The 16,467-nt window shown below is 43.4% G+C and overlaps 1 long non-coding RNA gene across 1 annotated transcript; it reads right to left on the reverse strand.

Moving 5' to 3' along the window:
- Positions 1–6,898: 6,898 nt before the first annotated feature.
- LOC126622198 (uncharacterized) lies at positions 6,899–7,761 on the reverse strand. The gene is made up of 3 exons (XR_007623361.1): positions 7,660–7,761; positions 7,479–7,576; positions 6,899–7,303 (listed from the first exon to the last, which is right to left on the reverse strand). It is a non-coding gene; the product is annotated as an uncharacterized LOC126622198 (long non-coding RNA).
- Positions 7,762–16,467: the final 8,706 nt, after the last annotated feature.

A 16,467-nucleotide genomic window follows, 5' to 3' on the forward strand; every position in this document is an offset into this window, starting at 1 on the left:
AGCCACAGCACACAGAATGACACCCCCCTTGCACATAGTGCGAAACAACGAAAGAAGGAAGGAAAACGAGTTCTTCTTCAAGCTAAAGTCGATGAGTTGGAAGCTCAGAACAACAAGATAGCAATGAGGAATGAGGTCCTCCAGGAGCAATATGAGAAGCTCTTCGAGACACTCCACGAAGCTAGGCAAGCTCAGACACGCGAGCTTGTTGCCCCCGTGGAAGTCAACCATCAACAGGGTGCCCTCCAACATGGAGGGTCACATGCATTCGACATAGATATCCCTGATAGGGAACAGATTACCCCTCGACTTGATAATCAACATGAGGCTTCTCTTAACCCAGTTGCTTCGACCCGAACCATGAGAAGTGGAGGGAGACACCTCTTTGCTGAAGGGGCAGAAGGATCGAAAGCCGTCTTTCGCGATTGTCGGGATTTCCTGAAGCAACGTCGAGAGAATTCCATCCATATAAGCTCAAAGATCAATGACCCAAGGATTTCTGAGAGACTCGGTCCCCTGCCACGGCCCGAGCCGGCCACCAATTTGGGGAAGGGGCAACAAGTCCTAGAGAGACATGAGGGTACAGGGGACTCAGAGGTGTTTCGACAGACATACCCTGGAAGCCAGTACAACGAGTCCAGGGAAAAATCACATGCCCTTGATCAAACCTTCCTAATTCCAAGAGGAGATGGAGATTTACGAAAGAAAGCTCCAGTGGCACATAACTCCGCTCAGGACCCCCTTGTCCTACAACTTATTGAGGAAGTAAACAAGTTGAAGGCTGAACGTCAGGCTGAAATACCTGACTGGAACCAACCCAGGCCTGGCCCTCTTACAAGGAGGATCCTCAACACCCCCCTTCAAGCAAAGACAAAGCAAAAGCTTGGCTTGCAACTTTATACTGGAAAAGAGGACCCGATTGAGCACCTTAACCTCTTTGAGTCCACCATGGCATACCGGATGCACACCGACGAAGAGCGATGTCTTCTCTTCCCCTCCACCCTCTCTGGCGGAGCTCTAAATTGGTATTGTCGTCTTACACCTGAGACGGTAGACTCATTTGAGGAATTGAGGAAACTATTTGTTTCCCAACACATTTTCCAAACCGATCGCTTGCACTCTGCAGATGACCTGTACACTATCCGCCAGAAGCCAGACGAGTCATTACGTATGTATGCTGGCCGCTTCAGCCATGAATACTCCCGGTGTGCCGAGGCAGACGACAAGACTGCCCTCAAAGCCTTCACGGCAGGCCTACGTGATTGTTTCTTTAAATACATGATCAATGCCAATACTTGGAAGACTTACTCTGAGGTGATGGCGCAGGCTTATAACCATGCCTCCACCGAGGCAAAGACATATCAGGAGAAACCCCCTACAACCATCCTTTATCAACAAGTGGGAGGTGGAAGCCAGACTCACCTAAATGAGAAGACCTCGACTTTCCAAACAGCAGTGGCACCTCCCCATGCCTTGCATAATGCTTCGCCGAATCAACAGACATATCAATTTCAAGGCAAGAGGAAGGATTTCCATCCTCACCACTCTCATTTCAGTAAAAAGAGTAAGGGACACTATCCCGATAACCAAGGGTATCGCCACAATAACGCTCGCCCCCAGGCAGTCAATGCAGTGGGTCAAACCCGCGTCAAGATACCCCCTACCCCAAGGTATGAGACATACACGCCCTTGAATGCCACATGCGCGGCCATTTACCCCAGCATAGCTCACCTGATACCAAAGCCAAAGCCGAGGCACCCAGATTACACGCCCCCGAATAACGCGGGCATGTTTTGTTGCTACCATGAGCATAACGGCCATGATAGCGAGAAATGTATCATCCTCCGTGATCGTATTGAAGCTTTGGCACGAGAAGGAAAAATTGATCAATTCCTCCTTCACCCTCAAAGGGATAACCGTAACCAACGCCAGGTGAATGTCATATATTCCATAAGCGGCGGCACACCCATATCTGAATCTTCCAATAGGGCCATGAAAAACAGTGAACGAATTCTGAGGCCTGGTCACCAAGTGTTTCACGTGGAAGACATCAGGGGAGGGAAGTATCAAAAGCCTAACTGGGATCCGATATGTTTCTACCCTGAGGAAGAAAGAGGCATCATCTACCCTCAGAACGACCCATTGATCGTGGAGGCTCACATAGCCAACTTTGATGTTCGACGAATCCTCGTAGACACAGGGGCTTCGGTCAATATCATGTTTGCCGAAGCTTTCAGGGCACTCAATGTAGCTGAACACTTGCTCGATCGCTCGATTTCTCCTCTGATAAGCTTCTCCGGTGATATCGTGCAACCCTTAGGGAGCATACATTTACCCTTTACTATTGGTACAGGCCCTTACACGGCTACCATTACCACTAACTTCCTAGTGGTTGACTGCCCAACGGCATACAATGTCATCTTTGGGCGCACAGGCATCAATGATCTCAAGGCTATGGTATCCACGCATATGCTGTTGATGAAATTTCCAACCCCCCATGGCAACGGCTACATCAGAGGAGATCAGCTTAGTGCACGATCATGTTACAACACTTCAGTTAAGCAACAACACTTGCCCGGACCCAAGGAAACCCTGTCTGTACATGACCAAGTCACAAAGACCAGCCTAGATGAAGCGAACTTGGATCTTCCTGATAGCAACAATCAACCCGATGATCCTCGAGATGACTCTTTCACCCAGCAAGCCCAACCTACTGAAGAGTTGGAGAAGGTACCTATCTCAAAAGATTATCCAGATCGCATGGTGAAGATTGGCACCACATTGTCACCACCCCTTCGGTTAGCATTGATATCTTTTTTGAAAGAGAACACTGAAGTCTTCGCCTGGTCATACGAGGACATGCCAGGCATCTCTCCCGATGTCATTTGTCATCGTTTGAGTATTGACCCCAAGATCAAGCCGGTGAGACAGAAGCGAAGATCTTATGACGCTGAACGATACGAGGCAATGAAAGCAGAAGTTGAAAAACTCAAAGGCATAGGCTTTGTCCGCGAAGTCAATTACCCGACATGGGTAGCAAATGTGGTCCTTGTTAAGAAAAATCCGACCAAAGAAAGTCTTTTGCTTCAAAAGGTCTTGTGGAGAATGTGTGTTGACTACACCGACCTAAACAAAGGGTGTCCGAAAGATAGCTTCCCTCTTCCTCTTATTGACAGACTTATAGACTCTACGGCCGGGTGTGAACTCCTGAGCTTCATGGATGCTTACTCAGGATACAACCAAATCCTCATGAACCCTTTGGATCAAGAACACACAGCCTTCACTACCGACAGAGGACTATACTGCTACAAAGTCATGCCTTTCGGCCTAAAGAATGCAGGAGCGACTTATCAGAGACTAGTCAACTCAATGTTCGCCGAGCAGATTGGGAAGAGCATGGAAGTTTACGTTGATGATATGTTAGTCTAGAGCAAACATGCTGACCAACACATCACCAACCTATATGAAACTTTCACTATTTTGAAGAGGTATCGAATGAGGTTAAACCCCAACAAATGTGCCTTCGGCGTAGGCTCTGGCAAATTCTTAGGTTTCATGATTAGCCAACGAGGCATTGAAGCTAATCCCGAGAAGATCAAAGCAATCCTCGACATGAAGGAACCGGTAACTTCAAAGGACATCCAGAGCCTTACTGGCAAGGTGGCAGCCTTAACCAGGTTCATTTCTAAGGCCACAGACAAATGTGCTCCCTTTTTTAAAGCACTTAAGGGAAGTAGGAAGTACATTACATGGACTGATGAATGTGCCGAGGCATTCAAAAACCTCAAGGAGTACATGAGTAAAGCCCCTCTACTCTCCAAGCCCGAGGTAGGAGACATTCTCATTATCTACCTATCGGTATCAGCTTCAGCCGTAAGTTCCGTTCTCATTCGAAAGGATGGGAATATTGAGCGACCTGTCTACTACGCTAGCAAAGCCTTACAAGATGCGGAGACACGGTACTCTAACATTGAGAAATTGGCTCTGGCATTGGTCATGTCTGCTCGAAAACTCCGCCCTTACTTCCAAGCGCACTCCATCATCGTGCTTACCAATTATCCTCTTCGACAGATACTCCAAAGTCCTGACACTTCAGGGCGAATGATCAAATGGGCAATAGCGTTGGGTAAGTTTGACATCTCCTACCAACCAAAGCCAGCTGAGAAGGGCCAAGCAGTAGCAGATTTCATCGCCGACTTCACATATCTTGTTGACATTGCTTCTACACCTGAAGCAGTAGCTTCATTACCATCGGAAGCTCAGAAAGTAGAATCAACGACCTCAGCATGGAGTCTGTATGTTGATGGCTCATCCAACCAACAGGGCTGTGGAGCGGGACTAGTCTTGACTACGCCCGACAAAGTAGCAATGGAGTATGCTCTTCGTTTCAAATTCAAGGCATCAAACAATGAGGCCGAGTATGAAGCCCTTCTAGCAGGATTACGTTTGGCCAAACACCTCGGGGTTAAACAAATTGATATTTTCAGTGACTCCCAATTAGTGGTCAACCAGGTTACCAACAACTTTGATGCTAAGGACAGCTCCATGGCAGCATATCTTGCGCAAACACAACTTTTGCTCAAGCACTTCCACTACCAGATCACCCAAGTTCCTCGAGCGGCAAACAGTCATGCAGACGCCCTGGCTCGCCTCGCCTCAGCTGTGGAAGACAAGATTGGAAGAAAAATTCATGTCGAACTGTTGGCAACACCAAGCACCATGGCCGCAGAAGTATGCAACTTACAACGGGGGGATAGTTGGATCACCCCGATCTATAATTTCCTTGCTCATGGCACCCTCCCAAATGATAAAGTCCAGGCTAAGCAAATTCGATACAAGTCTACCCGCTACCTGATCATCAATGATCAACTCTATAAGCGAGGTTTTAGCCTGCCATACTTAAGGTGTCTTACGCCTGCCGAGGCGGAAATCGTCCTTCGGGAAATACATGAGGGAGTCTGTGGAGATCATGCTGGATCTCGGTCCCTAGCACACAAGACTTTTCGCCAAGGATATTACTGGCCAACACTCCACCAGGATGCCATCAAAGTATCCCGCTCATGTGACAAATGTCAACGATATGCGGCTATTCCTCATTCCCCTCCAGAGCCTCTTACTCCTATGATCAGCCCTTGGCCCTTCGCACAGTGGGGACTTGATTTGATCGGCCCAATGCCGGCAGGGAAGGGCAAAGTCTGTTACGCAGTCGTTGCAGTGGACTACTTCACAAAGTGGGCCGAAGTAGAACCCTTGGCAACCATTACTGAGGCAAAGATAGAAGACTTCGTGTGGAAGAACATCCTTTGTAGATTCGGCATTCCCAATGCGATAGTCACTGACAATGGGCGACAGTTTGACAACAAGAAGTTCAGGTTGTTCTGCTCTAAGTTCAACATCAACTTATGCTTTGCCTCTCCAGCTCATCCCCAGTCTAATGGACAAGTTGAGGCCATCAACAAAATAATTAAGCGCACTTTGAAAACCAGCTTGGACAAAGCTAAAGGCTGTTGGCCAGAATTTGTACCCCAAGTTCTTTGGTCATATCGCACTTCATATCGGACTTCAACAGGAGAAACTCCATTCTCACTTGCCTTTGGCACAGAGGCGGTTGTCCCTGTTGAGCTCGAGCAAGCAACATTCCGAGTCCAGAACTACATTCAAAGTGAAAATGACAAACAACTCACCCTCAACTTGGATTTAGTCGAGGAACACAGAAACCAAGCTCACTTGAGGAATGTCGCCTACAAGCAGCGCATCTCCAACTATTATGACTCTAGGGTCAAGCCTCGTTCTTTCAAAATAGGAGACTGGGTCTTAAAGAAAAGATTACTCTGCGACAGAGTCCCGAGTGAAGGCACACTTAGTCCAAACTGGGATGGACCGTATGAAGTCATTGGCATCAGTCGCCCTGGCTCTTACACACTTAGAAGCTCCGATGGCAAGACCCTTGGCCATCCATGGAACGCTGATCACTTGAAGTACTACTACAAATAGACTCACGATGTACAAGTGTTGAGCTATAGCCGTTCGGCATCCTATGTAATGAAGGCCATTTGGTAATGAATTCAATAAAGAGGTAATTTAGCCAACTCAGCCCTCACTCTTTTACATTCATAGCAAGCGATGCCGGAACCCTTCTCAATCAGAAAGCAATCTGTCTTCCACAGTCACTACAAAACAAGCAAATGAAGACCGTGTCAAGCGCAAAAAAAAAAAAAAAAAAAAAAAAAAACTTCATCCAAAAAGCTTCACCCGAAAAGCTTCACCTCCAAAGCTTCACCCACAAAGCTTCACCTAAAAAGCTTCACCCAAAAAGCTTCACCATCAAAGCTTCACCTAAAAAGCTTCACCCAAAAAGCTTCACCTAAAAAGCTTCACCCAAAAAGCTTCACCATCAAAGCTTCACCTAAAAAAGCTTCACCCAAAAAGCTTCACCTAAAAAGCTTCACCCAAAAAGCTTCACCATCAAAGCTTCACCTAAAAAGCTTCACCCAAAAAGCTTCACCTAAAAAGCTTCACCCAAAAAGCTTCACCTAAAAAGCTTCACCCAAAAAGCTTCACCATCAAAGCTTCACCTAAAAAGCTTCACCCAAAAAGCTTCACCTAAAAAGCTTCACCCAAAAAGCTTCACCTAAAAAAGCTTCACCCAAAAAGCTTCACCCGAAAAGCTTCACCCAAAAAGCTTCACCCAAAAAGCTTCACCCGAAAAGCTTCACCTAAAAAGCTTCACCCACAAAGCTTCACCTAAAAAGCTTCAACACCAAAGCTTCACCTACAAAGCTTCAACACAAAACCTTGCTCCAAATAAACAAATTTTGTTCACAAAACCCAAGATGCCCTTGAACTTGTACAAAAACACTTGGGTAAACATAAACATTTTTTGTTTTACACCCACAAGGGCCCAAAATTTTCCTTCTTATTTATTCACTTATATATGTTCCCAAACATATTATAATAGATCCAACAACAAGCCAAAGTCCCAAATTTCATAATGGACAAAAGTACAAGCAATTCATCAATAATGAAGGTGCTACAAAAATTGGAACCTGCCCCAAAATAGAAATCCAACCCAAGAGACTTTTTCTCTCTCTCCCTCTTCCGCCTCCTTTCATCTATCAAATTTCTGCAACCTCTGCTCTTCTCCAATGGAGCTGAATTTTGGACACCCTATAGTTCTTGAGCATATGAACAACTTTCAAGAAGGAACCATTTCTGTTTGAGCGACGGAAATTAAAGTGTTGAAGCTCCAAACATGATAGTCGGCTTCTTGCAGATTTCGAAGCTGTTGTGATGTTTCGAAGATCTGGAAATATTTAACCGTTAGTTCATCCTGAATTTTTGATATGTTATGAAAGAGTCGATGAGGAACAACTTCAATGAAGAAAGCATACCGATCTGAACAAGAGAAAATGGAGTTTCGAAGCTCACAACAAATCTGACGGGTTGACAGACAAATAATAACCAGTCATTCATCATACCTGAATTTCTTGAGTTATACAGCTCCGAGGGATCTCAAATTTGGATATGTTGTATTTCACAAGCTGAGGAACAACTTCAATGAGGAAAGCATACCGATCTGAACAAGAGAAAATGGAGTTTCGAAGCTCACAACAAATCTGACGGGTTGACAGAAAAATAATAACCAGTCATTCATCATACCTGAGTTTCTTGAGTTATACAGCTCCGAGGGATCTCAAATTTGGATATGTTGTAGTTCACAAGCTGAGGAACAACTTCAATGAAGAAAGCATACCGATCTGAACAAGAGAAAATGGAGTTTCGAAGCTCACAACAAATCTGACGGGTTGACAGAAAAATAATAACCAGTCATTCATCATACCTGAGTTTCTTGAGTTATACAGCTCCGAGGGATCTCAAATTTGGATATGTTGTAGTTCACAAGCTGAGGAACAACTTCAATGAAGAAAGCATGCTGATCTGAGCAAGATAAAATAGAGTTTCAAAGCTCACAACAAATCTGACGGGTTGACAGACAAATGATAAACAGTCACTCATCATACCTGGATTTCTGGAGTTGTACTGCTCCGATGGCTATCCAATTTGGATATGTTGTAGTTAAGGAATTAACGAACAACTTTCATGAAGACAACTTTGTGATTCGACCTACAGATGATGGTGTTATGTTGAAAAACAATTCCGGTTGTTAGGGGAAATGAAAAACAATTCCACCAAAGAAACATCATTATGATGTTTCATCATTATGGTGTTTTCATCATTATGATGCTTTCATCATTGTGATGCTTCCATCATTGTGATGCTTCCATTATGATGTTAATGCACCAACGGTTACACCTTCTGCAATTCCACTTATTCGGGCCTAGCAACCTTCATCAACAAAATCTATGAAGGAAAAGTCCGGGGCTACCACTTAGAAAACAAAAGAATGAAGTTTTGGTACTTACGACATGGACTATTAGCAAGACACCTCATTCGTCAACTCCCTCGACTAGAGACTTGGGGGACTCCCACCATATGCTACTACGCCTTGGTACTCAAAAGTTCGTGACTACTCAGTGACTTGGATTTTTCAAGTCTCCAACCGAGAAGTTTTCCTCACTCGGGAAATTAAGGGAACACTACCTCAAACTACATGCTTCACTCACAAAGCTTCAACAATACAGGTTTCAACAAAAGCAAAAATTCAAAGAACTTTATGAAGAAGGCTTTGGTGTATTTAACACAATATGTTGAAATGAAGCAAAGCTTATTTATTAATATTTTCGATAAGCCACAAATATGTACATATACATGAGTCAAAATAAACAAACAAAAGGGAGCCTTCACAAAGGTTGCTTAGGGGAAGTCTCAGCAGTCGGTAGAGCCCCAGAAAGAGAAAGCACCGGAGGGTGGTTATCCGGAGCCTCAGTACTTGACAAAACCCCAGAAGGAGGAGGCATTGGAGGTTCATCATTTGAAGCTTCATTACCAGGTACAGCCCCAGAGGACGAAGGCAATAAATGCCTTTGGAACAAACCCACAAACCGCTGATGATCAAGTAAAACCTTACCATCAGATTCCTTCATCTGGTCAAGCTTCCTCTTCATGTTTGTAGCATAGTCATGGGCGAGCCGGTGCAACTGCTTATTCTCATGCTTGAGCCCTCTAATCTCCTGTTTGAGACTCATCACTTCAGCAGCCAATGATTCAACTTGGCGGGTTCTAGCAAATAGGCGTTGGGCCATATTAGACACAGAACCTGCACACTGAACACTAAGAGCCAGAGAGTCCTTAACAGCCAACTCATCAGACCGTTTGGAAAGTAGTCTGTTATCTTTGGGAGTGAGAAGGTTCCTGGCCACCACTGCAGCGGTCATATCATTCTTCATCACAGAATCCCCAACGGTAAGAGGACCAGTAGGGGATATGAAGGATGGGCGCCATATGTTGTCTGGAGAAGGCGTGGCTGTCTCTTCTCCAAGGTTCAAGTCAAAACGACGGTCGGAGGGTCCAGACATTTTCAAATGTGTTGAAGAAGGAAGAGGTCAGACAAATCAAGATCTTAGAAGTGCAAGAAATGAGCTTCTACTGGTAGAGATTCAAGTGTGCTGTGGAACTTAATGCCAGCCTCTATAAAAATCTGCACTCGACGGAGCTTCAGAAATCGAAGAGGCGTTTGCTTTCTCAAAAGCTGGGCTGCTCAGAGACCACGAGGGCCGATCTCAGAAATCGAAGAGGCGAATGCTTTCTCAAAAGCTGGGCTGCTCAGAGACCACGAGGGCTGATCTCAGAAATCGAAGAAGCACCTGCTTTTGCAGCCTCGTCAGCACATGTCACATGCACAATCAGCTTTGCGGAAATTACGGGCAATCTGTCGAAGATTTCTGGTGAAGTAGAAAGCACGTGAATCTTACTGATCAATCACCGCTCTCCATATGCACCATCAACTCCTCGGGTACCACATATAACTTTGTCAAAGATCTCTGACAAAGTTTAGGCACGAGAATTTCGAAGTGCCAGCTACCCTACTATTACCTATAAGGGTAAAGGAACAGCACCACTGCTTGACAACTGGAAAGTCCCTATGTGTGTCAACCTCCGTGTTTTGTGGCAAGACAGGTTGGCAAGAACGACCAACCTTTACTCACATTCGAGAAAAGACTCCCAACATAATTACTTTCTCAAAAACCGGAGTAGCACCGCTTTCCGAATCTCGAGAGTCAGATCCTCGACGGGATTGCTTGTTCGAAAACCGAAGAGGCACAACTCTCAGAACTTCGAGAGCCAGATTTCCTTAGATAAAGCTTGTCTGTAATCTCCACACGTAATATCAGCTTTCCAGATACCACATACCACTTTTTCAAAGTGCTCTGACAAAATTAAAACACGTGAAGCTGGCAGCTCCCACTACATTGCTGTGACCAAGAAGGGTAAAGGAATAGCATTACTACTTGTTATTGGGAAATCCCTATATACATTGACCTCCCTCCTCAACGGACAGGCAAACCTGCAAAAATGCTCAACCCTTTCTCACATTCGAAAAGGCACCCTCAACATAACCTCTCGAAATACTCAGCTTTATTTCCCCCCGATAATACCTCAGCAAATAAGCCACACCAAGAACAAGAGTATCTCATATCATCAGGGTCGAAAGCAAGAGTATCCCATATCATGCTTTCTCCCTGTCTTTGTCTTTGTCCTTGTCCACACCTGCAGGACAAGGAGAAAGAGAGCAGTCAGTCGGAACCTGAAATCAAACCTCCAATTTGGAACTGACTGCCTGGAGCCTTTGCCTGGTTGCTTACTTAGCATTGCTCTCGAGTACTCATCCTCAACTGCTGTCAAGGTCACGAATTCCACCGGCAAATACCTCATGACAGTTGATCAGATATTGGCTCTTTACACTGAAGCTGCCAAGCGTGGATGAGTCACTATGAAGGAATGTTCTGAAGGACCATTTAAATGCAAAGGTTGCACACCACTTCTGCCATGCAAAAGATTGAAGCAGAAGGTTCAACGGTGAGCTGAAACAGATCACTACAGCACGACACCTTTCCATACCACATTCATTATTCCGTCAACAGCAAAAGTATCCCATATCATCAAGGTCGAACGTACTCTAGATTTGATAGACTTGTTTTGACCCTCAAATTTTTGAGTCGGCCTTATACTCTGAAGGGCACCAGAAAACCCTCCAGCACAGTTCAAGAATAAGCCTGTGGAAAGTTACTTCTTCAAAAGCAAAAGTATCTCATATCATCTCTTATCCATTTGCTTCTCCTTATCCTGGCAGTTGAATGAGAGACAAGGAGAATGAGAACAATCAACCGGAAGCCGACGTCAAACCTCTGATCCTGGGTTGCTTACTTGGAAGTTTGACTGCTTACCTTGTCTGTCACCTCTTTCGGCAGATCTCCTAGTTCGGCGACTTGGGGGACTCCTACTATAGGGTTTGTATCACACTTGACTAAGCCCGAAACTACAACTAAGCTTCAAGTGAAATTGATACATTACCTTGTGCGTCAACATCAGCTAAGTACACCATTCCCGGATGGAGGAAAGGTACTTCCAGAGAAGGGCAGATGAAGATCAGACCACACTTCGGTACTTAGAAGTTTCGTGATTACTCAAGGGATTGGATCTTGCAAGTCCCCAACCGAGGAGTTTCCCTCACTCGGGAACTTAGGGGAGCACTGTTTGTACCATACTTGACCAATCCCGAAACTACCGAGCACCGGCCAACGCTATACTGTCAAGGACCCAGAAGAGTTCCCCTCCGACCAGGAGGCCAATCACTACTCGACACGTGTCAAGATTAGAAGCCAATCAGAGCGCAGCACGTGTCAACATCAAGAACCAATCATAACATGACACATGTCAATGTGACAAAGCTACAAGTTTTTCTATAAATAGGGGTCATTCCCCCACAATATTGCCGAATGCCATTTTGTGTTAAATCATTCACAAGAACTCACTAAATTGAGAGCTTGATCCTTTGTACTTGTGTAAGCCCTTCACTACTAATAAGAAGTCCTCTACTCTGTGGACGTAGCCAATCTGGGTGAACCACGTACATCCTGTGTTTGCTTCTCTGTCTCTATTCATTTACGTACTTATCCTCACTAGTGACCGAAGCAACCAAGCGAAGGTCACAAAACCTGACACTTTCTGTTGTACCAAAGTCTTCGCTGATTTTGTGCATCAACAACTTTAGTGTGTTCCATTATGAATGCAAAATATATTGCCATATAGAAGTTTGCAACAATGTTGTTTGGATGGGAAAGTTCATTTAGTGAATTCTCTATTCGGTTCCAACCAGAAAGTGTATCTAGTGTACTGACACTATGACATTAATGGGGCGATAGCTCAAGCCTGGGAATCAAGGTCTCATCAAGGTCTGAACTCAAATGAGAGACTGAACCACATGATTGAGAATCATGTATAATGGTGACGTCGTTATTCTCAAGGTTGCTTCTATGGATAACATATATCCATTGCCTAGGCCTACTACTCAGCCATTTATGAAATGACTACAGAAGAGGTATCATCACTGATGACCAAGCTGATTGGCTCTAGTGCAAGTGGGAGATTGTTGGAAATGTGCCCTAAATCCAATCATATGATGATACTTTACGGACATTTCACATGTTAAACTAATCTAGTTTAACTATAAAAGGCAAAGATTATTGTTTGAGCCGCCTCATATAAATGTTATATGCTTAAATGATAAAGTCCAAGGAATATGTGATTGGGAGAATGTAATCTAATGAAGTTAGATTCATGAGACCATTCTTTCGTAGACACATCCTAAATGTTCCTGATCATAGGATTGCCAATTGGGCATTGACAGTCCGTCAAGATCGGTATGTGCTATGTCTTCTCTCAGGGAGAGTGACTAGTCTCGAGTCATTGGTGTGTGTGACATTAAGACAAGTACGTAGGTGCTCAGTAGAGAATGAGTTCACTGAACGCGATCAACGAAGAGTTCTCATACTCATGTCACATGAGAACTCATGTTTGGGATAATGCAAATTAGTCCTTTGACCTGAGGCATCACAGTTGTCTTGTGGTTAAGTCCTTGATCTTTGATTATGTCAAAGTCACCCCATCGGGGTGTCCACGGCATCGTTGGGGTTAAGCCACTTAGTCATGGAGGCGAGTGAATGCGCAACAAGGGATCTCTAACCTTCAAACCGTTTGAGGGAGAATACTCTATGATATGATTTAGAATCTCTGGCCAGAGTATGAATGAGATTTAGAAAAGTCGTTCTAAATCACATTCAAGGAAATCATATAAGCACACGAATCACATTGGATAGTAGACATGAATAAATAAACTATCAAACCAAACAATGTGGTCAGGAGTATTAGATTAGAGAAAGACCGTATTGCATTTGTAATCCTAAACTGAATAGGTTCTTAACCTCTTCTGATTAGCTTGGGTAACCATGACATACGGCTAGGTGTCACTCATGGTTTGTGGAAGCCCTAAAAGTGTATTATCACTAAAGGGAGAATTGAAAGTAAGTTTCAATTCATAATCGATTTGAAAGAGTTTTGATCGCCCACTGCCTCGCTAAAAGGAACCTAATGGATCGTACACCGTATAAGGTGGAGATGGATGAAACAAACTAAATGAGTAAGAATAATTGAATAGTTTAATTATTTATGGCAAGGATTAATTAATATGTTAATTAATCAAACGAATAAGTTCGTTAAAGACCTCGGGATAGGTTTTGGACCTTAAGGCCCAATGGGCTTCGAATGTCAAGCCCATTGACTTAAGTTGTATGACAACTTAATGAATAATGATTCACTAAGACCCAAAAGCCCAAACAACCCCCCATGGCCGGCCATATAGAGAAAGGGTAGTGAACTTGCTTTAATTACAAGTTTGCCACTCAAATGAATAAAGGTATAAATATGACTTTATAGCCTTTTATTCATTAAGGGGTTTGTTTTGGAGAAAATTGGAGAGAACATGTCTCTCCATTTCTCTCTAGAAAGGCCGGCCACCATGGAAGTTGTAGCTAGCCATCTATTCTTCCATGGTCACTCATTTATCATCCATGCTCTCCTTGGTGTAGATCCATCCAAATCCATGGATCTAAGATGCAAGGAATGAAGGCCCTATCTCTTGGGTGATTAGCCTTTGTTTAAATACAAAGAGGAATCTACAAAGGTATATATTTCAACTCACTTTGTTTTGAGTTGATTAATGGTTCACCAATCTACTAGGCTTTGAATTTCTTGGTTAATATTTTGTTTTTAAGTGCATGCTAGCATGATTCCGCCTTTAATTGTTAATTGCATGCTTATTGATGTTGCTTAAAAGAACATGTTTTCACAAAATAATCCTTCACTAATATCATTTGGCAACTTGCCATTCATGCCACCAACCAGGGGAAGAAGGAACTCATCCTTGTGCCACCAACCAGGTTATAAAATGTGATGAAAGGTGATGAAGGAACTCACCTTCGTACCACCAACCAAGTGATGAAAGCAACTCACCATTCATTCCACCTACCAGAAGACGAGTTGTACAACTTGTACATATGAACTCCTAGCATTCACAAATAATTAAAAACCAGCAAGCTTGACAATTGAACTAAGGGAGCAATTATGCCCAACAAGAGTTATAGTCACCAACAAAGTCTTATTGCAAGCCAACAACAACATCAGTGCATGGCATATGAAGATCAAGCTATTCAGCCCTTTTGCATCTGCTTCAAACATTTCCTCTCTATAACAATGCAAACACTACAACTCGTAGAAAGCTTCACACACTCTTGATCAAGACAGTGTGAACCAAAACCAATTTATAGTGCCAACAAGAGCTTCATCAAAGGAGTTCAACCATAATTCTCAAAAGCTTCACACACTCTTGATCAAGACAGTGTCAAGCGAAACCAATTTATGGTGCCAACAAGAGGTTCATCAATGGAGGGCAACCACAATTCTCAAAAGCTTCATACACTCTTGATCAAGACAGTGTGAAGCAAAACCAATTTATGGTGCCAACAAGAGCTTCATCAAGGGAGTTCAACCACAATTCTTAAAAGCTTCACACACTCTTGATCAAGACAGTGTGGAGCAAAACCAATTTATGGTGCCAACAAGAGCTTCATCAAAGGAGTTCAACCACAATTCTCAAAAGCTTCACACACTCTTGATCAAGACAGTGTGAAGCAAAATCAATTTATAGTGCCAATAAGAGCTTCATCAATGGAGGGCAACCACAATTCTCAAAAGCTTCACACACTCTTGATCAAGACAGTGTGAAGCAAAACCAATTTATGGTGCCAACAAGAGCTTCATCAAAGGAGTTCAACCACAATTCTCAAAAGCTTCACACACTCTTGATCAAGACAATGTGAAGCAAAATGAATTTATGGTGCCAACAAGAGCTTCATCAATGGAGGGCAACCACAATTCTCAAAAGCTTCACACACTCTTGATCAAGACAGTGTGAAGCAAACCAATTTATGGTGCCAACAAAAGCTTCATCAAAGGAGTTCAACCACAATTCTTAAAAGCTTCACACATTCTTGATCAAGACAGTGTGAAGCAAAACCAATTTATGGTGCCAACAAAAGCTTCGAAGCAATGGAGGGCAACTACAATTCTCTAACCTTCGAAGCAAATTCAATTTATATGGTTCATCCAAACCTTTGACTACTACAAAGTGTGGCTTGCATCACAATCTCTTGCTCAACAGGGTGAAAGAAGAATTTGTATATGTTGTCCTTCCCACATTTTCAAACTTCTAGTTTCCCAAAAAAAAAAAAAAAAGAAAAAAAAAAGGAAATTCAACAAAGCTTCATCAATGGAGGACAACTACAAAATCTCAAAAGCTTCACACTATCTTGATCAAGATAGTGTGAATGATAGGAGCATTTTTATGCGACTTAAGTGGCTTGTTCTCATGCATTTATGTTGTTTTTCCTTAGTTAGTTTAGTGTTTAAAGTCATTTTCGTGCAATTTCAGGTTTTATTGTCAAAGTATGCAAAAAGGAGCATTTTGGAGCTTTTAGGAGCAAAATTGGGCTTGGAATGAAGTGCATATGCATGGAGCAAGGAGTTTGGACGAAATTGAAGATCAAATGAGGCTAGGAACATGCTAAAAATCTGGTGAAACAAATACAAGTTGCAAGAAGGGATAGGTTTCTAGAAGGATTGACCAAAATTTCACTCAAAACCATGCCTACCCCAGAAATTCATCAATGCCGTGGGTATTGACTCACTTCCACCAGAAATTTGAGTGATTGTTCAATACCTAACCCACTAGGAAATTGAGTAGATGATTCATCTCTAAAAACACATCCTTGCCGTGCATCCTTGTTGCTTTCCACCAGAAAATTGAATGATGATGCAATGCCTAACTCACCATGACATTTGAGATGATGCAATGCCTAACTCACCACGACATTTGAGTGGATGATTCATCCCCAACTCAACAGAAAATGAGTGGATTGTGCACAGAAATTGAGTGGATGATTCAAGACCTAA

The sequence above is a fragment of the Malus sylvestris genome, chromosome 5 (genome assembly GCF_916048215.2).
Source record: "Malus sylvestris chromosome 5, drMalSylv7.2, whole genome shotgun sequence".
Classification (NCBI taxonomy): Eukaryota; Viridiplantae; Streptophyta; class Magnoliopsida; order Rosales; family Rosaceae; genus Malus; species Malus sylvestris.